Source organism: Nicotiana tabacum, chromosome 16 (assembly GCF_000715075.1).
Source record: "Nicotiana tabacum cultivar K326 chromosome 16, ASM71507v2, whole genome shotgun sequence".
Classification (NCBI taxonomy): Eukaryota; Viridiplantae; Streptophyta; class Magnoliopsida; order Solanales; family Solanaceae; genus Nicotiana; species Nicotiana tabacum.
This window is the reverse complement of record NC_134095.1, coordinates 169,594,096-169,616,463: the sequence shown is the minus strand read 5'-3', so window position 1 is coordinate 169,616,463 and position 22,368 is coordinate 169,594,096. Positions and strand designations below refer to the sequence as shown.

The window sequence follows — 22,368 nt, the reverse complement described above, 5'->3', positions numbered from 1 at the left end:
ACTATTTGGGTTTTATTTGTTTTTCTTCCGCAAATTGGTTTATTTTCCACATTAATAGGCTTACCTTGTCGTAGGGACTAGGTGCCGTCATGATGGTTCACGGAGGGCGAACCGGGGTCGTGATAGAATAGGAAGTACATTTCGACAAATATAGTAAATTTTTCATAATTGGTATATAAGCTTCGACAACTTAATTTTTTACTCCATATGAATAATTTCAAGATGAGTTTAACTTTTATACATCAACAGTTTTTTTTTTTTTAAAAAAAGATATTTAATACGGCAGTGAATTTTTAAGAGGTAAATCTAATATCGCTCAGATCTCGCATCATAATAGAAAGAGAAAGTTAAGGGTTATATAAGCGAGTTCAAGATTTAATTATTGAGTCGCCTTTGGAGTTAAAACCCAAGGAGACAAAAACACCAACACCCAGAAGGTTAGGCCAAAACTGATAATATGCTGACTCCTTATATATTTACCAGTCATAATATAAAAAGAAAAAAAAAATTAAAAATAGTATTATTCTCTTAGATCAAGTATTCCTCATTTTTTTTTGTAAAAAATAGAAAAAGGAAAAAACAAGAGACCATGTAGTGATTCAACTCATGACCTCATCAAAGCTCCCTAAAATTGCCTAACTAACATTATCGGAATTCTTGACTATTTTCAATTTTTTATGTGTTAATGTCCACGTAATCTTCATGAATTCGAGCAACGGGCTGATTCAAATCATTTTATTTGGTTGATTCAAGTCAAAAGCAATAATCTGAATCAACCTGGAAATAAAATAAAATTATTCAATTTAAATAAGTAAGACATGTAACAGTTGAATTCAAAATAAATAAGTAATTAGTCCATCACTAGGAGGGAATGGGGTAGGGAAAAATAGACAGGTGATAGAGATGGATTAAGACATGTATTTGTTAATTTCTCCCATTGTGTTTTTTTTAATGGTAGACCACAAATTTTCAAAGGTTTGAATTTGCTATTTGTTTGATTTCCAAGCCCAGTGTCCTGTACTCACTTTAGGGCCCGATTAATCCGGATTTGTGCTAGAAAATCCCACTTTGAAGGCCCCTCGAATAATTCAAATTTGCTCCAGAAAGTCCTGCTTTGAGGTGGTAAAACGCTCCTACTAAAGACGACTTCATACCCAGGGTTCGAACCCTAAACCTCTGGTTAAAATGGAGAAGTACTTGTCACACATTTTATTTGTACGTATATATTAATCATGGCTGGTTGAAATGAAAAGGAAATTTATATTTATTAACACTTTTGACAACAACTTTTATGGTAAAGTAATCAAAGTTTCTAGTTCTGTTTACCTTTGTTCCATTCTCATATATTTCAAAGTCAATACCTTGAAAAAACACGAAAAAGTTTGAATACTAAAAACCTTCTAATTTCTTTCATGGATAGCAGCAAGTTGAAACAAGATGAAGTAGCTATAGTTATGGTTCCATTTCCAGGTCAAGGACATCTCAATCAACTTCTCCAACTTGCTTGTTTAATCTCCTCATCATATAATCTTCCAGTATACTATGTTGGCTCAACGACACATAATCGTCAAACCAGGGTTCGCGCCAATGCCTTAAATCCTTCAGACATAGCTAATATCCGATTCCACGATCTCCCAACTCCTGAATTTGCCTCACCTCCACCTGATTTTAATTCCTTAAACAAATTCCCCGTGCATCTTGAGCCATCATGGGCTGCTTGTATGCTTATGCACGAGCCTATTGCTTCATTCTTTCACGATATTTCATCTAAAGCAAGACGAGTTATTGTTATACATATGATTCTTTAATGTCTTATAATGTTCAGGATGTTTCAACCTTGTCCAATGTAGAATCCTATATATTTAATTACATTTTAGTTTTCACTTTGTACTATTTGATATGCTTATCTTATGGTATGTCCATACAACTTGAAGAAGAATTGCTTAAAAATTTACCTTCCCTTGAAGGAATTATGACAGATGAAATCAGGGAACGCGGAGCTTCTTAGAGTCTGTATATGGATATTAGGTCAGGTGATATTCATAATACGAGCAGAGTAATCGAAGGCAAGATTCTTGATTTGTTGGTAGAAGTAACAAGTACACAGAACAAGAAACAATGGGCAATTGGACCGCTTCTGCCTGCTAAACTTGATCATATATCGAATACGAACAATATATGTTTGGAGTGGCTTAACAAGCAGCCTCCAAGATCAGTTCTTTATATATCATTTGGAACAACAACTTCATTTTCTGATAGGGAAATCAATGAGCTCGCAAAGGGATTAGAGCAGAGCAAACACAGGTTTATATGGGTGTTGAGAGATGCCGATAGAGGAGATATCTTTACTGGGGAGGTTAGAAAAGTTGAGTTGCCACAAGGGTTTGAGGAAAGGGTAAAAGAAGTAGGATTAGTGGTGAGAGAATGGGCACCATAACCAGAAATCTTGGCTCATTCGTCGACTGGGGGGTTCATGAGTCATTGTGGTTGGAATTCTTTGTGAAATTTATGAAAATAATATTACAAATATTTATAAGTGAGTTTGAGTTGTTTAAAAAAAAACTTGAGTTATTGCTTAATTAATTTTTTTATTAGTGTATACAACTAGAGAATTAACAATTGTTTATTTTACATCTGAGTGTATAGATGTCTATTTATATTTTCTTTAAATTAAAATTTATATATTGAGGGATAGGAAAAAGAATGTCTCTATAAGTGGCTAGTGGGTTTATTTTATAAATGGTGCATATTAGTGAGTCAGAAATTAATTTTGAATAATGAATAATAGTGAAGTAGTGTAGGCCCATGTCTTTTTTGTTTGTTTGTTGAGTATGTGTTACTTAGTTCTTGAAGAGAGTAAAACACACAAAGAAAAATTGCCGCAAGAGGACGTCTGGTTTTGATCAAGAAAAAAGTTAAGAAAAGAAGACAAAAGAAAGCAAGTTAAGGACGTTTGGTTTTGCCCAGGTATTAATTTTGGTATATGGCTTTTAAATTGATTGTGGTCAGTGGTATAAAATATATGAATTAGTGGTTATGCCATAATTAGTAGATATTAGTTATATAATGATGGTGTTAATGATGATGTAATGATTGGGGAATTAAATTAAGTATAAGTATAAGTATAAGTTTAAGTGTACTATGTTATGGAAGAATATTTTCCTTACTATTCGGCTTCCGCTATATAGTTTAGGGGACATGATGATTGAGTAATAATGGAAAACTTAATATTATGGACAAAGCTTTGTAATATTGCATTTTGGAGTCAAATAATTTGCACAGGGAATTCGTGGGGATCAATGCTTAGTGTCAGTTTAGTTACATTTCACATTCATTTAATTATAATTGAATAATTCAGCTCATGTACAGCTACAACTATATTATCGAATCATGGAGTCCAGTATTCTCAGGAATCTTTCGAGTTTGTTGAGTTTTACATACACGAGTGTTTAAGGGATTAGTTGAATTGTTAGCGAATCACGCATTGAATTTGGTATGATATAAATATGAGATAACTCTAACTAGCATAATTGACATTGTTAATTAATATTTCGCATAGATTGAGGTCATTGGAGGCCGTTTGATCGGTGTTCTAGAAGTCGCAAGGTTGAGAAATTTCTCGTTAGCCAGGTAAGTGAGACTTTAAGCTTTGATACTTGCTTTTCTAAAACCCATTTTAAAAATATATTTTCTCTGCCAGGTCCATGTGTTGGGACAAGCGTGCACTTGACAGAGACGATGATCTTAGACTAGCCGTAAATATATTATTTTATGAAAAAAAGTATTATTTTATAAGCTGTTTGATAGTGTGATACGGCTGTGCGCCATGAGATTGAGTTTTATAGTTTGATACGGTTGTGCGTCATGATATTGAGTTTGATACGGCTGTGCGCCATGATGTTGAGTTTGATACGGCTGTGCGCTATGATATTGAGTGTGATACAGCTGTGCACCATGATGTTGAGTTTTATACGCATGTGTGCCATGATATTGAGTTTGATACGGCTGTACGCCATGGTGTTGAGTTTGATACGGCTGTGCGCCATGATGGTGGGGCATTGTGTATGCCTTTGTACATCACCCGCGCATTGTGTATGCTCTATTACATATTTAAGGCATTGTGGTGCCGTTGTGGACTCCTGGTGTGTTGATAAATTTCTTTCACTACAATTATGATAAGTCTTTAGTGGATATCTTTGTTGGTTAATTCTTAATAACTCCGTTGATACCCGTATATTGAGCTATTGTATAATTATCATATTTACTATATCATAGTGTGTTTGTATTTTCTAACACTTGTTCTAGAGGTATTTAAAGTGGCGGGTCGAGGATTTTACTGGGTTATATTTACGTATATCTTACTCCTTATTTGCATCTCTATGCAGATACCATTGCAGGAGATAGAGCTAGTGGCTGTCGAGTTTGTTGGAGTGGATCCTATTACTTAGGTGAGCCACCGCATTGTTCGTGGAGGCTTCCATTTCAGACTTGCTTAGTTCGTATTAGTTATTTTTTTTTTTTTGGGTTTGCATATCCGTTAATAAAACTCATATTACTCTATTAGATGCTCCTTGGTCTTAATGTGGAATTTGGACTAGAGTTTTATTATTTGAGTGACTGTTGGTTTTTCTATCAATTGACTAAAGTATTGGGTGATAATCATTACCTATTTAATTATTAATAATACTTTAGGCCTGCACTTTTCTCTCAGTGTTTGTGTAAATGGTTAAACCTTAGATAAAGGGGTTCGCCTGGTAGGTAGTGTTAGCTGGGTGCCAGTTATGTCTAGGGAGTAGTTTGGGACGTGACAAAATTGGTATCAGAGTGTAGGCTTTAAGTCCAGGGTCATGGAGCAATGTTTAGTAGATTCTTGTTCATGGGTATGTAGGCGCCCATACTTATGATCTTGAGGCTATTAAGCATTTAGGAAGTTTTTTCCTTTCATTCATTCCCATTCGTGCATTAAGTTGAATCAAGTTTTTTCGTAGGATATCCCTTTAGCAAATGGAAAGGCCACGTCTATCTTCTCTGCTGGAAGACACATTTAATTTTGAAGTTTCTAACAATATATGACCGATTGCTAGTGACCTTGAGTATATAAAATATTATGCACATTGGTGATAGTTGAGATTTTACTTGTTTTAAATTTTGGGATAAATCTATTTTCAAAGGAACCTCTACAAAAAATATTATATAGGAATTTTAAGAGTTAGTCAAACTTTTAAACATTGAGAATCCACGTGGACAGTGAAGTGGTCTGGACTAAGGATAGGAACTTTGCTTAGGTTAGACTCATTCAACATTCGAGGTTATAAATCCGATTAGGAAAGAAAAAAAAAGTTATGCCAGAAAGTAAGAAGTATAATAACTTAGTCATATTTAGATTGTTGGGCCTAATGGTGAAGATACTTTGAGAAAAGTGTTTATAGAGTTCTCATCTTAATTCGTCTTGAAGTAATTCCGTACTATTAGTAATATCATGATGGTAAAATTATAAGAGTGATTGAGACATGACGGTACATAATTCAAATGCATTGAATATGAACATGAAAGTGGTAGTACATGATACATAACGTGATCATTGTGGGTGTCCGTGGATAAATTTTAGCTAAAGAGAGAATAAGGTTCAAGTATGAGATTTAATGCACCAACATAGTAAGAGGTTGAATATAGACCTCAGTGCACATGATCATGATTAACTATTAAAGTAAGAATAAGATGTATAGTACTGAGATTGCCATATACTATGATAAGAATAGATGAACCATAAAAGAAGTTTGAGGTATGATTGGTGTGGTTCAAATTTAGCTTTTAGCTTGAATAAGAATTTTTTTGTAATAATAGTTATGTAAAATCAAATGTGGATGTTTGGTTAAATTAAAAAAAAAGGGTGACAATGCTATGGTTAGTAGTTATAATATGAATAATAATGCAATTTTATTGATGAACACATGTGTATTCCTCAGGGTGTCCATTTATAGAGATGGTATAGTGTATATCTATGGGACAAGTTGGACTCATTCGTGGAATTCAGCGCCTCACCTTAATATTCTTGGAACATGAGTTAAATACATAAAAGGTGATCATAATCAAAGTGAAAATGACATCCTATTAAATTCTATTGTTACAGTATTATTTTTCATTATTTGGGATATAAAACAAACTTAGTACATTTGTGCGCTTCTATTACTCTCGCTCTCCGTACTAGTTTAGGTGATAACTTACAAAATGAAAATATGACTTTTACTTGAAAAATAATCAGTTGAACGATATTATTAACATATGTTGTGTTCGATAATATATATACTTTAAGAAGATGAGCAATAGGTTACAAGATGATACAATATATGAGGATAGGGAGAAGATTTGAGTACTTAGACGTACCATCTGTGGTTTCAACCCAAGTCAGGGAGTTTACTATTCTTTGACCAATCTATCAAACATGTCTAGACACAGTTCAAAGTCGAGATACACTTAGCATAGTTGAGTTTGAGGTTGCCTTGAGATTCAATTAGACGGTGTCATGTTCCCTTATGCTATATTGCCATGGGATTTTTTTTAGATTCCTCTATTTAGATTGGTCCTAGTGTTGAATATAAAGAATTCACTTGGTATGCTATAGGCAAAGCTATCTCGCCACTAAAAATTCTATATATGAGAAAGTAAAGAGCATGGGTTGCATTTATTTATAAATTGAGTCAGTAGTGTTGAGCAACCCATTATTGAATTAGTCTTAATGGTTAATGAATTTCTAAATGTGATTTCAGAAGACTTATCAAGTGTAAAAAAAAAAGACTTGGTGTATCTTTATTCTATATTATAGAATAACTCTGCAGGGTCAAAGGAATTAAAAGAAAAAAATTGTAAGACTTCGAGGTTAGAGGAAACACTGACTAGAGTAAACTTGTGTCCGAATTTCTTAGATAACATACTAACCTATGACGCAATATATTTAGTAGATAGTGAAATGACATAGGTGTCTGCATTTTTATGTGTGACAAAAATAACAACTTGTGGAATATTCACGTAGAAGTATATGAATATGTTCTGGCGCCGCTGTATATGAGAGTATTTTATGGAGGCGTATGGATATGTTCCAGCGCGGCCGTACATAAAAGCGTTATGTGATAGTGTTCAAATATGTTTCAAAATACTTTATGTAAGAATTATGGATGTGTTCCATGATATGGTGTCCATCTCATTCAAATGATTTGGTAGCCAATTTTGTTGACTTGGTTTGGTTTGGTAGCCAACCTTGTTGAATTTGTATAATTTGGTAGCCAATTTTATTGACTTGGTTTGGTTTGGTAGCCAACTTTATTGAAATTGTGAAAAGGGTGTGTAAATTGTCAAATATTGTAGGCTTTAGAGAGTGAGGTTTTGGCTATAAAAGGAGAGTTTTAACTCTTATTTCTACACACCAACAAAGAGAGAAAGAGAGAGCAAGGTATTCCATAAACTATAAGAAAATAGTTTGTGAAGAAAAATAGAGTGTGAGAGATATTGTAGTGAGGTGGAAAAAGCAAAAGAGTGTTTATTTCTTTTGAGGGTGTAGTGGTCTTAGGAGTATTTATACTCGTTACTACACAGTGTGTAAAATTCCTCACTATAGTGATATCAGTTGCTCTTCTTGGCCGTGGTTTTTTCCCTTATTCAGAAGGGTTTCCACGTAAAAATCTTGGTGTCATTATTGCTGCATTTCTATTCTTGCTGATTTAATCATAACTTAGTGTTCTGCATTTATCACTAATACCGTGAATACTATTTATACGGGGTTTATTCCCAACATTCCATTTTAGAACCAAGGTTGTGGTGATTATACGTGTTCAAGCGAAATAGATGCATAAGAGAGTATGGATATACTGTCCCAATACTAGATAGGTATCCAACAATGAGTGACTCATAATCAGTTGCTTTTAACCGAGTACTTGCATGATAGTAGATTACTAACTAGAGATACAGATCTTGTCGTTTTAGGCTTGATGTGGATGCTGGTGTCGTGCTCTATGAGGTTAGTGAATATGGTAAGTCACATTTTTTGGGTCCAAATTTGATTTAGCAAGGCATGGATGATGTTGCATAGAGTAGTGGGGTGGTTTCAAATATTATAGAGTAGACACAACTCTTATGTTGACAAATAAGATCGTAATTTGGAGTTCATAAAATGTGAAAAGTTTTTTTTGAAGAGTTTCTTAGGTAAGGAGTTATGAGATTTGGATCAGAATGGATTAATAGCATGTAAACTTATTTTGCCATCGGGACATTGAGTTGTACACTTTGTATTTTATGCATTCATGGTGAGAGGCATATGATTCAGCCAAAGATCCGAAACTAGGTGAAAATTTTGACATAAGAAGGAAGTTCTGTAACTATTATTGATGGACAAGTACGATAGTTAAAGTGGAACAAGGTTGCTTATGTAGGAGTGTTATACTGAACATCCAATAGAGGAGGAGTCTGAGGCACACATGCAGAGTAAGTACATGCAGTTGTTAAAAATGTCGGATATACTTTGTAACACGTTCAAGGACGAATGCTTATTTAAGTGGGAGAGAGTGTAACATCTCGTAAATTTTCGTGATTCATTTTAGAACTATAAAATTCTACTTGCTCGACTTAATCAGATACACTCGTTGGAAATAGTGAAATTTATGAAAATAATATTACGAATATTTATAAGTGAGTTTAAGTTGTTTAAAAAAAACTTGAGTTATTGCTTAATTAATTTTTTTTATTAGTGTATACAACTAGAGAATTAACAATTGTTTATTTTACATCTGAGTGTATAGATGTCTATTTATATTTTCTTGAAATTAAAATTTATATATTGAGGGATAGGAAAAAAAATGTCTCTATAAGTGGCTAGTGGGCTTAATTTATAAATGGTGCATATTAGTGAGTCAGAAATTAATTTTGAATAATAAATAATAGTGAAGTAGTATAGGCCCATATCGTTTTTGTTTGTTTGTTGAGTACGTGTTAACTAATGAAGACCTAGGGCATAAAATAAGAGTAAATAATGTCTTAGTTCTTGAAGAGAGTAAAACACACATAAAGAAAAATTGCCGCAAGAGGACGTCTGGTTTTGATCAAGAAAAAAGTTTAAAAAAAAGACAAAAGAAAGCAAGTTAAGGACGTTTGGTTTTTCCCAGGTATTAATTGTGGTATATAGCTTTTGAATTGATTGTGGTCGGTGGTATAGAATATATGAATCAGTGGTTATGCCATAATTAGTAGACATTAGTTATATAATGATGGTGGTAATGATGATGTAAAAATTGGGGAATTAAATTAAGTATAAGTATAAGTTTAAGTGTACTATGTTATGGAAGAATATTTTATTACTGGTTCGGCTTCCGCTATATAGTTTAGAGGACATGATGATTGAGTAATAATGGAAAACTTAATATTATGGACAAAGCTTTGTAATATTGCATTTTGGAGTCAAATAATTTGCACAGGGAATTCGTGGGGATCTATACTTAGTGTCAGTTTAGTTACATTACACATTCATGTAATTGGAATTGAATAATTCAACTCATGTACAACTACAGCTGTATTAACGAGCCATGGAGTCCAGTATGCTCAGGAATCTTTCGAGTTTATTGAGTTTTACATACGCGAGTGTTTAAGGGATTAGTTGAATTGTTAGTGAATCACGCATTGAATTTGGTATGATATAAATATGAGATAACTCTGACTAGCATAATTGACATCGTTAATTAATATTTCGCATAGATTGAGGTCATTGGAGGCCGTTTGATCGGTGTTCTAGAAGTCGCAAGGTTGGAAAATTTCTCGTTAGCCAGGTAAGTGAGACTTTAAGCTTTGATACTTGCTTTTCTAAAGCCCGTTTTAAAAATATATTTTCTCTGCCTGATCCATGTGTTGGGACAAGCGTGCACTTGGCAGAGACGGTGATCTTAGACTAGCCGTAAATATATTATTTTATGAAAAAAAAAAGTATTATTTTATAAGTTGTTTGATAGTGTGATACGGTTGTGCGCCATGAGGTTGAGTTTTATAGTTTGATACGGTTGTGCACCATGATATTGAGTTTGATACGTTGTGCGCCATATTGTTGAGTTTGATACACCTGTGCGCCATGATGTTGAGTTTGATACGACTGTGCGCCATGATGTTGTGTTTGATACGGTTGTGCGCCATGATGTTGGGGCATTGTGTATGCCTTTGTACATCACCCGAGCATTGTGCAGCTCTGTTACATATTTAAGGCATTGTGGTGCCGTTGTGGACTCCTGGTGTGTTGGTAAATTTCTTTCACTGCAATTATGATAAGTCCTTAGTGGATATCTTTGTTGGTTAATTCTTAATAACTCCGTTGATACCCGTATATTGAGCTATTGTATAATTATCATATTTACTATATCATAATGTGTTTGTATTTTCTAACACTTGTTCCAGAGGTAGTTAAAATGGCGGGTAGAGGATCTTACTGGGTTATATTTACGTATAACTTACTCCTTATTTGCATCTCTATGCAGATACCATTGCAGGAGATAGAGCTAGTGGCTGACGAGTTTGTTCAAGTGGATCCTATTACTGAGGTGAGTCGCCGCATTGTTCGTGGAGGCTTTCATTTCAGACTTGCTTAGTTCGTATTAGTTATTTCTTTTTCTTTTTTTTTGGGTTTGCATATCCGTTAATAAAACTCATATTACTCTGTTAGATGCTCCTTGGTCTTAGTGTGGAATTTGTGCTAGAGTTTTATTATTTGAGTGATTGTTGGTTTTTCTATCAATTGACTAAAATATTGGGTGATAATCATTACCTCTTTAATTATTAATAATACTTTAGGCCAGCACTTTTCTCTCAGTGTTTGTGTAAATGGTTAAACGTTAGATAAAGGGGTTCGCCTGGTAGGTGGTGTTAGTTGGGTACCAGTTACGTCTAGGGGTAGTTTGGGACGCGACACAGAGGTTTATATGGGTGTTGAGAGATGCCGATAGAGGAGATATCTTTACTGGGGAAGCTACAAAAGTTGAGTTGCCACAAGGGTTCGAGGAAAGAGTAAAAGAAGTAGGCTTAGTGGTGAGGGAATGGGCGCCACAACCAAGATCTTGGCTCATTCGTTGACTGGTGGATTCATGAGTCATTGTGGTTGGAATTCTTGTATAGAGAGTATTACAATGGGAGTTCCTATAGCTGTTTGGCCTATGCACTCTGACCAACCAATAAATGGTTTCTTGGTGACGGAAATATTGAAAATAGGTCTAATTGTTAGGGAGTGGGAGAAATGCGAGGAGCTAGTGAGTGCATATACCATTGAGAACGTCGTAAGGAAGTTAATGGCATCAGAAGAAGGCGACGAAATTAGAAATAGGGCAGATGATTGGGAGAAGACTTACTAGCCTTGTTATTTGTGTACTTTTTTCAACCTTCACAAGGTAGGGGTAAGGTCTACATACATTCTACCCCCAGAATCTACTTTGTGGGATTACACTGAGTTTGTTGTTGTTGTTGTTGTTCGCTTTCACTGCTCTTCTCACTCTTTCCTCGGGCTATGACTAGTTCTAACATATTGTAGTACATTTATAACAAGAATAACTTAGATCAATAAAATCCATCTTTTAAAAATATATATTGTGTCGACTGTGCCAACAAAGTCATGCTTTGAAAGTTGATGAGAAATACATATAAGTGGAGTAATACTCATATGAGACCTCCTTTTGGGAAACTATGCTGGCTTGACCTAAATCAAATGGTATCATACCATGTTAAGAGTCGGACAAAAGTAGCATTGCTTACAAACATTAAGCGTTGATACCAAAAGGAAGATTACATTCCAAAGGGATGTCTTATTATAAGAAGCATTACATAGATAATTGCATTTATAAAACTATTACTATAATCATTAATCCGAAATTCCTTTCATGAGTACCATAGAGCCTCTGCACACTGTGAGCTCCATTCCCTTCATGAGAATCAAGTATCCCAAAACCTATGTTGCTCGGAAGTCAGACCTAAACTTTCTCTTCCTCTCGTAAATCAGACCAAATGCTTATATTGTCATATTTAACTTAAATCCAAATCTATAAGGCGAGTTAACTAAAATTGATCATCCACAGAAAAGAGTAAATGAGAATATGTTTTCATTGTCATGGCCAGGGGCGGACGCACACTTTAACAAGAGGGGTCATCGATACTCGGTAATTTCTGCAAAAACTTAATATATGCGTACAAATGTCTTCAAGAAATAGTCAAGTATTAGCATAGGCCCCCATATCAATCTTTATGAGTAGTGATAAATTTATACTGAATGTCATGGTGCCCCCACGATCACTGAATCCTGGGTCCGCCTCTGGTCATGACATTCCCTATATATAGTGTATTGATATGTTTCCTTATATTATACCACTTGTGCTAACGAGACTCTGGATGCATTTCACTACATTTTCAATATGAACAAACATTCATCGAGTTATGTGAGCGATGAAAGAATCCATCTCAGCGCGGTTTATTCTCCCATTCGCTACTGATTTCTTGATAGCATTGCTCAATCAGCTGCTCTTTTCTGCATCTCATCACCCTCTAGTGAAGCCATCAAAGTTCTCACAACATTTTCAACCATTTCTGATGTAACAACTTTTGCTTGCTTTTCTCTAGACCAATCGCGAGTTCTTTGACTTCTTCATCACACAACGATGTAGTCGTACCAAATGAAACGAAAATAACTGACTTTGGTTCTTGTTTGTCAAGCCAATCGAGGGATTCGTGGCGTTTGTTTGAATCTTTGCTCTTCTCTTTTAGCTCTAAAGGATTGAATGGACTTATAGCCCATTGCTTCAATTCCATCATATTCTTTGGACATTAAATCAAGGTACAAACTTTCTATTACTCGCGATGAATTGTAAAGTTCACCACAACTGATCTTCCCATCATATTGTTCCTGTATCTTGAGAAATTCCCAAAACTTTGTAGGAAAACAGTCTAAAATTGATGGTATATCCTCATAATGTTCAGTTCCAGGTAAGGCAGGTTTTCCTTTGAGTTTCCATAAAAATGAATATGAAAAGAAAGCTGAAGTACTATTGAAAGGATAGCACTCTGTATTTGGCATTTCCGGCAAATCTTGAACCACCCAATTCATCAAATTATCATAAATAACAACCACTTTCTTATGATTCTTTCTTTAAAGTTCGCGTACTAGAGCGCAAACTGGCTCGCGGAGATGGAATGTGGCGTAGAAAGAAGGCATTAGCTGGTTTGGGAATTTGTTTGAAGCATTAGGATTTGGAAGGGGAGTTTCAAAAGAAGGTGTTTGGAATTCATGGAAATGAATGTTTGTTATATTGAGAGGATCAAATGCATGAGCCTGAATTTTCGCCTGTTGAATATGAGCAATGGTTCCAACATAATAGACAGGGATATTGTACGAGGAAACGAGTCGAGAGAGATGGAGGAGTTAATTTAGATGGCCTTGTGCTGGAAGTGGTACCATGACCACTGCCACTCTGGTCGCGTCTTGCAGTGACGAAGCCAGGAATTTCGATTCAGTGTTAGTTTCTGACAAAGAGTGTTCAACTGACGACCTTTCACCTGCTATAGACTCGCCCTTGGCGTCTTGTGCACCATTTTGTCCATGGGTTTTTTAGGTAAGCTTTTGAGCCATAGGTAAGCTATTAGTTCTCTAGTGATACAATTTCAGAATTATTCTAATGAAGTGTATTATTGAGGAACAAAAAGGATCATTTTATAAGCAATGGTTTTGAAGATTGCAACAAATATTGGCCAACCATTTGCTAAAAGATTTGTCAATGGAACACAAAATGTGTTGCTACAAGATATAGACTTTCATTTTACATTATCTCTTGATTTTGTTCAAAACGACATATGTAGTAGAAACACCAATAACAAGACAATTGAATGTCATATTCATACAACGTGGGCCAAATGGCAAGAAACCCATATGACAAAATTAAGCTAAACAGCTTTTGCATCATGAATGGTTTGGCCCGTGGAAATTGAACCAGCAACCTTCCGAGGTTTTGAACCCCTTAGATCACTGAGCTATGTTTTTGGGTTTGTCAAGGAGATTTAAAATATAAAAATAAAGGTACAAATAGAATTTTGCATTATATGTACAATATAATTTTCCAACGAAGGGGATTCCGGTGAACTCGTCTGCCCCTGTTTTCACCTATATTTAATTAAATGAGTGCAAACGTTAGATACTTGGGTTCAAATTCCACCAAGACAAAAAATAAACTATTGTATATATTCTCTTCTAGATAAAATGATGAAGTTGATGCTATGCTATAATAGTAGAGTTCAACTCAGTCACACAACTGACTTTGTCACAAGAAAAAGCATGCAAGTGATAATACTACAAATACAATAGAGTAATAGACCTAACAATGAGAACTATTGTAGTCTGGGGTGGAAGGGGTCCATTCGAATCTTTTTTGCAGAAAAATTATACAATATATATAAGGTTAATTTTTTTTATGCATATTCACTTCTTTATTTTTTTGAATCCTTTTAGTGAAAATCGTGTTTTCACCAAAATTGTAGTGAGTTGTACAACTTGTTCCTTTCTTTTGAACTTTCCTATTATTATGTGGTCCCTTATATATTGCATATGCCGTTAAACGAAGGTGAAAGAGTAAGAGTTTGTCTAACTCTATGCATTAAACAAGTCAGTGGACATGAAAAGAAAAGCCAAACATAGTTTGCCTAACATCTCAAAGATAGTTGCTGAATGGGAAGTACATTTCGACAAAATATAGTAAATTTTTTCATAATTGGTATATAATCTTCGACAAATTAAATTGTTACCTCATATGAATAATTTCAAAGATGTGTTTAACTGATACACACTAGTATTTTAAAAAAACAATTAATATGGCAGTGGGTTTTTAAGGGGTGAATCTAACATCCCACATATCCCGCATCAGAACATAAATGTATGGGTCGAAATCTTACCACACGTGGATCGGCATTAAAAGGAATGGCGAAGGGTCGACTAAGTCGTGGTCGTATTCATAAGATATCATAACAACAAGTATCTCGGCCGCTGTCGGGATCGAACTATCAGAAAGCCTATACGGTGAAGCATATGTCATACCGCTTAAGGGGAACGACCCAATGTACAATCAACAGATTAATGTATTCTGGCTAAGAACCGTTGGGTAAAAGAGAATACTTACTATATATACGGAGGGAAGAGAACAAGAATGGGGGGGCTCTCTCCTTGAGGAAAAAGAGACAGAAGAACCGGAAAAGGCTGCGGGAGAAAAACAAGAGAAGTTTCAGATCTCAGCGACAGATCTTTGTAATCATATATCTTGAATCAATAAAGATAGATCCCGTAGCTGTTAATGACATTCTTTCTTTTTCTCCTTTATTCTTACATTACGGAACAGTAGATCAAGAATGCAAGCATGTCATTTGTGTTCGATATCTTTTATAAATCTTAAAAGTTCATGAGCTTGACTATATCTTATTCTCTTATTCAATGTGCTTTGATCTAGAGCTAATTATCCTTGGCTAGGATTATCCATAATTTTAGTTTCCTCTAGGTCTGAAGTCAGTTAGGGTTTCACTCCCCGGCTGTCACAGCCTCACCCTTTCATTTACAAACATAAACTTGAGAACTTCATAGGCAAGCTTTCGAAATAGCCAAACCAATTAGGGGCAGATCTTCCCTCTTTTTATGGGTTTGTCGAGTACGTCGTTTAGAGTATAAAACCCACGTCTTGCTGTAGCGGTGGGTTTGGTACGTCGTATGAGTACTCAAGAAGGGGTTACGGCCACTACACACTTAGTACGTCCACAATCCTATTTGCTACATTAGCGTTATATACTGATTTACACTTCCACCTCTTAGGAAGAGACAATAGCCTACTGTGTGATTCTTTGAAATAACCGGCTCACTCTGCCTTATTTCTATACCCATGCGCACAATGTAATTAATGTACGGAATATAACTTATATTTCCCTTGTTTTTGCGCACATCAAATATCGGATCGGACCGAGACTCGAGCTCAAAGTCTCAACGAGCAAAGTAAGTTCAGCCCATGAGAAGCCAAACACGAGGCTACCAAATCTAAAGCCGCCATTCGAGTACGACGGGTCATCCTACAACATCCCCCTCCCATCGTTGACCTATCAAATCAAGGTAACAAGCAATTTCGTTTGGGTTTAACTTGTTATTTATCTTTTTTGGATTGGGATAGGAACACGAGCATTCTTACAGGTGCGTGAACAAGGAACAAATGCATCGGAAAATGTTCCAATCATACCATCCCACAGGCAACGGCCGAGCAAAACCCTCCACACCGTACCATATTGCAAATAACAGACAAATGGCTCAAAACAAGCTGGTATCATTAAGAAAATCTCCATGAGTAGGGACTAAGCGGTGAGCCCATGGAATGTACAGTACTCTCCAATGAAAGAAAAATTAAATGAATTGGGACTCATCCCAACGCACTATACTCTCAAATGAAAGCAAAACTAAACGAACCGAGACTCATCCCGACGCACAATACTCTCCAATGAAAGCAAAATTAAACGAGCCGGGACTCATCCCAGCGCACAGTACTCTCTAATAAAAGCAAAAGCAAAGAAACCGGGACTCACCCCGATGCACAGATAAACAATGCAGCAACGAATAATGTTCTCCAGTATAAGAAACACAACAGGCGAATCTCACCATCCTACCAAACCCGCACGTCGCTAAGTGAATGAAAGCTGGACTTCGCTCAAACTCACAATGGGTTACAATTCCAACCTCGCTCGGATTGACACCCTTACAGTCATCACCAAGTGAGGAAAATTCAACTTCTCTTGAACTCACAACGGGTTACAATTTTGACCTCATCCGAATTTACACCCCTACGGTCATCGGCCATCGCCAGGCAAAAGCAAAATTTGACCTCGCTTGAATATATAAGTCAAAACTGATTTCGCCCAAAATGGCAAATTAGAAGTTAACCTCGCTCGAATTTGCGGATCAAGAGCGACTTCATTCAAACTCACAAAACAAGATCCAATCTCGCTCGGATCAAGCGAACTAAATTCGAGTATGATTCTTCGCCTCGCCTATCGACTACTTCTCCAGGCCGACGATGAAGGGACTAGGCATACTAGAACTTCTTCAATGTATGAATGAAATAAGCAGCAACATGTAATATTCTCCAGTGAATGAAATAAATAAAGCAGCATCTCTGCACAACTCCACTGAGTCATTTTACACTCTACATTTGACCTTGCTCGAATTACTTTACATTCGACCTCGCTCAAATTACTTTACATTCGACCTCGCTCGAATTACTTTACATTCGACCTCGCTCGAATTACCTACATTCGACCTCACTCAAATTACCTTACATTCGACCTCATTTGAATTCCCAATTAAAAATCAGGGACTCATTAGGAGGAATTCCGAAGATCTTTTTCAAAAAAAAAAGAAGAAGAAGGAAAGTCAAAAAATATGTAACCTAAAGAAAATCGACTATTTTATTCAGAAGATGTACATGCGCAACAACCACGCCTTACAAAGGGCCAAAAGCAGGACCCCAAGAAAAATAAGAAAACAAATAACAACAACAAAAAAAGTACAAAAGCAGCAAAAAAAATTCACTCGGCTTAATCTACACTGCCATCATCCGAAGGAAGCCCGTCTTCAGTCTCAGCACCCTCACCAGCCTCCGGTGTTGCAGGGTCATAGCCACAAGCAAGACGAGCCTCGCGTGCCTTCGCCCGAGCATCTTCAAAAGAGGCCTCAGGAACGCTCCCCGCCTCTCACAAACCCTTGTATATATCTCGTTGGGCCTCAGCATGAACCATACCTCATACAGACGGCAGGGCACAGTAGCGAAGGTAGATTCTTGAGGGGGAGCCTGAGCCAACAGCTGCGTCCTCTCGGCCTCAAGAGCCCAACTCGATCTCCCAAGCTCGAAGCCTCCCGATCAAGTTCACCAATCCGCTTCTCGAGCCGCACTTTCCTAAGTGTGGTTGTTGCCCTCTCAGATTCCTTCTCAGACCTGAGGACGAGGATAGTGTCTTCTAGCGCCGCCGCCCTCGTCAAAGCCAACACTCGAGCCCCCTCGGCTCTCTCCAACTCGGCCACCTTTTTTTTGAGCTCAGCCACTTTCTCTGTCCATTCTACGCTTAGGTCAGCAACTCTGGTGGCGTTTTGTTCAAGCTCGGCTTGCAAAGACATCACTTTTGCCTGAAGGTATTCACATTTCATCGCGACCCTTTTGCCCACTTCGAGCTCCTCGTCTTTGGCATGAAGCAACTCCTCAAGCTCGGTGCATCTGCGGATAGACCGCATCAGTTCCTCGTCCCTTTTATCCAACTCCTCCCCAACGAACTAAGTATTACCGCCCACCCTGAGCTGTGCGTGCATCTCACGGCACTTGTCACGGTACCGGAGATACTTCGCGGCCATTTTTAGAAAGACTTCGGCCCTAGTCTTAGCCCTACGGGCACTCTGGATCTCCATCATGTAAGTCTGAAAAAGGAAAAGGGGGAAGAAAAAGAGGGGAGGAATCAACGAAGGCAAAATAGCACAAAACAAAGAAAATGGTGAAAGGAATCTCACCCTCAAGGCCATCCGCGCCATACCACGTGACAAAACGGAATCATTGATCTCCCGAAGAGACTCACTTTCGCCGGCAGAACACAGAAGGTCAAATTGAGGCACAAGCTCCACCGTGTCCTCCAAAAGGTTAAAATCCGATGGAATCTCGAGCACACGAGAAGAACCGGAAAAGGCTGCGGGAGAAAAACAAGAGAAGTTTCAGATCTCGGTGGCAGATCTTTGTTATCACCTTTCTTGAATCAATAAAGATAGATCTCGTAGCTGTTAATGGCATTCCTTCTTTTCCTCCTTTATTCTTCCATTACGGAACAATATATCAAGAATGTAAGCATGTCATTTGTGTTCCATATCTTTTATAAATCTTAAAAGTTCATGAGCTTGACTATATCTTATTTTCTTATTCAATGTGCTTTGATCTAGAGTTAATTATCCTTGGATAGGATTTATCCTCTATTTTTTTAATTAATTAGTTTAACAAAAAGTTTAACACTTTTTGGTCAAACAATAAAGAGAAAGTTAGGGGTTGTATAAGAGTGAGCTCAAGATTTAATTATTGAGTTGCCTTTGAGGTTAAAACCCAAGGAGACAAAACACCAACACCTCAAAGGCGGTTAGGCCAAAACGGATAATATGGGGACTCCTTATATATTTACCTGTAAAAATATAGAAAAGAAAAATTTAAAAATAATATTATTCTCTTAGATCAAGTGTTCCTCGTTATTTTTTTTTGTCAAAAAAAGAAAAAAGGAAAAAAGGAAAAAACAAAAGACCATGTAGTGATTCACCATTTCATCCCATGACCTCATTAAAGCTGCCTAAAATTTAAAAAGGGTGAAAGATGTAGGATTAGTGGTAAGAAAATGGGCACCACAACCAGAAATCTTGGCTCATTCGTCGACAGGAGGTTCATGAGTCATTGTGGTTGGAATTCTTGTATAGAGAGTATTACTATGGGAGTTCCTATAGCTGCTTGGCCCAGTGGCGGATCTAGGATTTTAAGGTTATGGGTGCTCACTTTCTTTAATATAAAGGTGCTATCAATCGCATAGTATAAGTGCACAATTATTCGAATGCAAGAGTAAAAGACTTAATATGAAAACTACTAATAATATTTTCATTACCAACAAATACTTTTAGTCACAAGTCATAATGAACTACTAATAGTATTATCATTACCAAAAGGACTTCTAGTCACAATTCACAACTGTGATCGACGACTTTTCATATGTTGAAAACGATGAATAATGGCATCGTTGCTCACAGTTGCTGATTGTTTCGTCTACTTTGTTCTTCGTTTTCCCCTTCTCTACGTTCCTAATGAGCAAAAATTCCAGAAGGGTTTAGTTTTAAACTTTTCTGTAAGACTGTAAAAATGGCCTTTCTTATACTTAAATCTAATTAATTATTAATATAATAAAGCCTAAAGGTGAAAGGAAGTAGGAAAAGGAAAAACTAAAAATTAAAAAAGAAAAATTTAGTTCAAAAGCAGAGAAAGGTTAAAAACTTAAAAGATAGGAAAACGTAAAGGGAATACGAAAAGTTAAACTAAAACGTAATTTGACAACCTAAACTAAAACCTAAAGGGAATAGGAAAAGTTAAAAACTTTTTCATAAAAGACAAAGAGCTGACATTCAAAAATATAAAGTTTAACTTTTCCATAAAAGACAAAGAGCTGACATTCAAAAATATAAAGATAGTACTGTGACAGAAATCGATCTTTACTTTCAGGAAAGGTTTTAACTGCCACTTCAGAACCACAGCACCCATCAGTCATTTTGTTTATTGGGTGCTCACTAAAATGTTATATCCTATTTCTTATATTTTTATTATAGCTATACCTAGTTTACGTCAAGGTTAATGGGTGCTTAAGCACCTAAAACTAGCATGTAAATCCGCCCTTGGCTTGGCCTATGCACTCTGACCAACCAAAAATGGTTTCTTGGTGACGGAAATATTGAAAATAGGCCTGATTGTGAGGGAGTGGGAGAAACGCGAGGAGCTAGTGAGTGTATCCACCATTGAGAACGTCGTGAGGAAGTTAATGGCACATCAGAAGAAGGCGACGAAATTAGAAAAAGAGCAGAAGAATTGGGAGAAAGGGGGTGCTTCTCTAATGGAGTTGGATTCTTTCATCGCGCATATGACAAGATAGATTTTCTTTAAACCTGTAACTTGTCTGTTTCTTAAATTTCTTTGATCTTGGAATGTTCCATATTCTGAACTTTTCTAATATGTTGGTAAGATGACTGCTTTGTATTTCTCTCACTGAAGAGCACAGCTTAACGGATAATTAATCTGGTTCTAACTATGCAGAATACAAGGTTGATGTGGAGAATAATCTTGTATGCATTTCAGTTGTTTGCATATGTACTATATTAAACTATTTTATGACAGAACACTTTGTTCATAGATTCCTATGTGCTGTATTGGTTTTTTCTTTACTCTTCAATGATGCCTGATTCTCAAGTACCTTTTACATATAAAGGTTTAATATAAAACAATTTTGATACTTATTGTTCTCTAGAACATAAGATGAACATGATTAGCTTCGATAAATACAATTCAGATTACTTAACTACAAAAAGGGGAGCTTTGACGTAACTGGTAAAGTTGTTGTCAAGTGACCAGGAGGTCACGGGTTCAAGCCGTGGAAATAGCCTCTTGCAAAAATGTAGAGTAAGGCTGCGTACGATAGACCCTTGTGGTCCGGCCCATGGGCGAAGCTACGGGTTCAAGGGTGGTCCCTTCATCGAAAATTTACACGGTATATATAGGTAAAATATTAGATTTTAGTGGTATATAACATATATTGAACACCCTTTATTGGAGATTTTTTATACTTCTTTCAAGTTTGAACAACCTAAATAAAATTTCTGGCTTCGCCACTGGTCCGGCCCTTCCCCGGACCTTGCGCATAGCGGGAGCTTAGTGAACCGGTCTGCCCTAGATTATTGAACTGCAAGAACGTAACGAGAAGACTTACTAGCCTTGTTATTTACGTACTTTTCTCTACATTCACAAGGTAGGAGTAAGGTATACATACATTCTACCCCATACCCTACTTTGTAGGATTACGCTGGGTTTGTTGTTGTTTTTATTCTCTTTCACTGCTCTTCTCACTCTTTCCTTGGGCTATGGCTAGTTCTAACGTGTTGTTGTAGTACATTTGTATACAAGAATAACTTAGACCAACAAAGTTCCGCTTTGGAACTTGATGAGAAATAGAACTACATATAAACGGAGTAATACTCATGTGAGACCTTTTGGAAAAACTGTGCTGGCTTGACCTAAATCAAATGGTATTATACCGTGTTAAGAGTCAGACAAAAGTAGCATTACTTACCGACATTGAGCGTCGATACCAAAAGGAAGATTACATTCCAAATGGATGTCTTATTATAAGAAGCATTACATAGATAATTTCATTAATAACACTATTAGTATAATCATTAATCCGAAATTCCTCCGAAATTCTTTTCATAAGTACCATTCCCTTCATGAGAATCAAGTATCCCAAGACCTATGTTGCTCGGACCTAAACTTTCTCTTCCTCTCGTAATCAGACAAATTAGTTATATGGTCATATTTAACTTTAATCCAAATCCATAAGGCAAGTTAATTAAAATTGATCCTCCACAGAAAAGAGTAAATGAGAATATGTTTTCATATTTAACTTTAATCCAAATTCATAAGGCAAGTTAATTAAAATTGATCCTCCACAGAAAAGAGTAAATGAGAATATGTTTTCATTGTCTTGGCATTCCCTATATATATAGTGTATTGATATGTTTTA

The 22,368-nt window shown here is 36.3% G+C and overlaps 1 long non-coding RNA gene and 2 pseudogenes across 1 annotated transcript; 1 reads left to right on the top strand and 2 right to left on the bottom strand.

Annotated features, from left to right (window-relative positions):
* The first annotated feature begins 1,353 nt into the window (after positions 1–1,353).
* Positions 1,354–21,024, top strand: LOC107778535 (zeatin O-glucosyltransferase-like; annotated as a pseudogene).
* LOC142170612 (zeatin O-glucosyltransferase-like) lies at positions 12,095–13,606 on the bottom strand (annotated as a pseudogene).
* On the bottom strand, positions 17,460–19,137 carry LOC107778527 (uncharacterized). The gene is made up of 2 exons (XR_012700417.1): positions 18,575–19,137; positions 17,460–18,484 (listed from the first exon to the last, which is right to left on the bottom strand). It is a non-coding gene; the product is annotated as an uncharacterized LOC107778527 (long non-coding RNA).
* Positions 21,025–22,368: the final 1,344 nt, after the last annotated feature.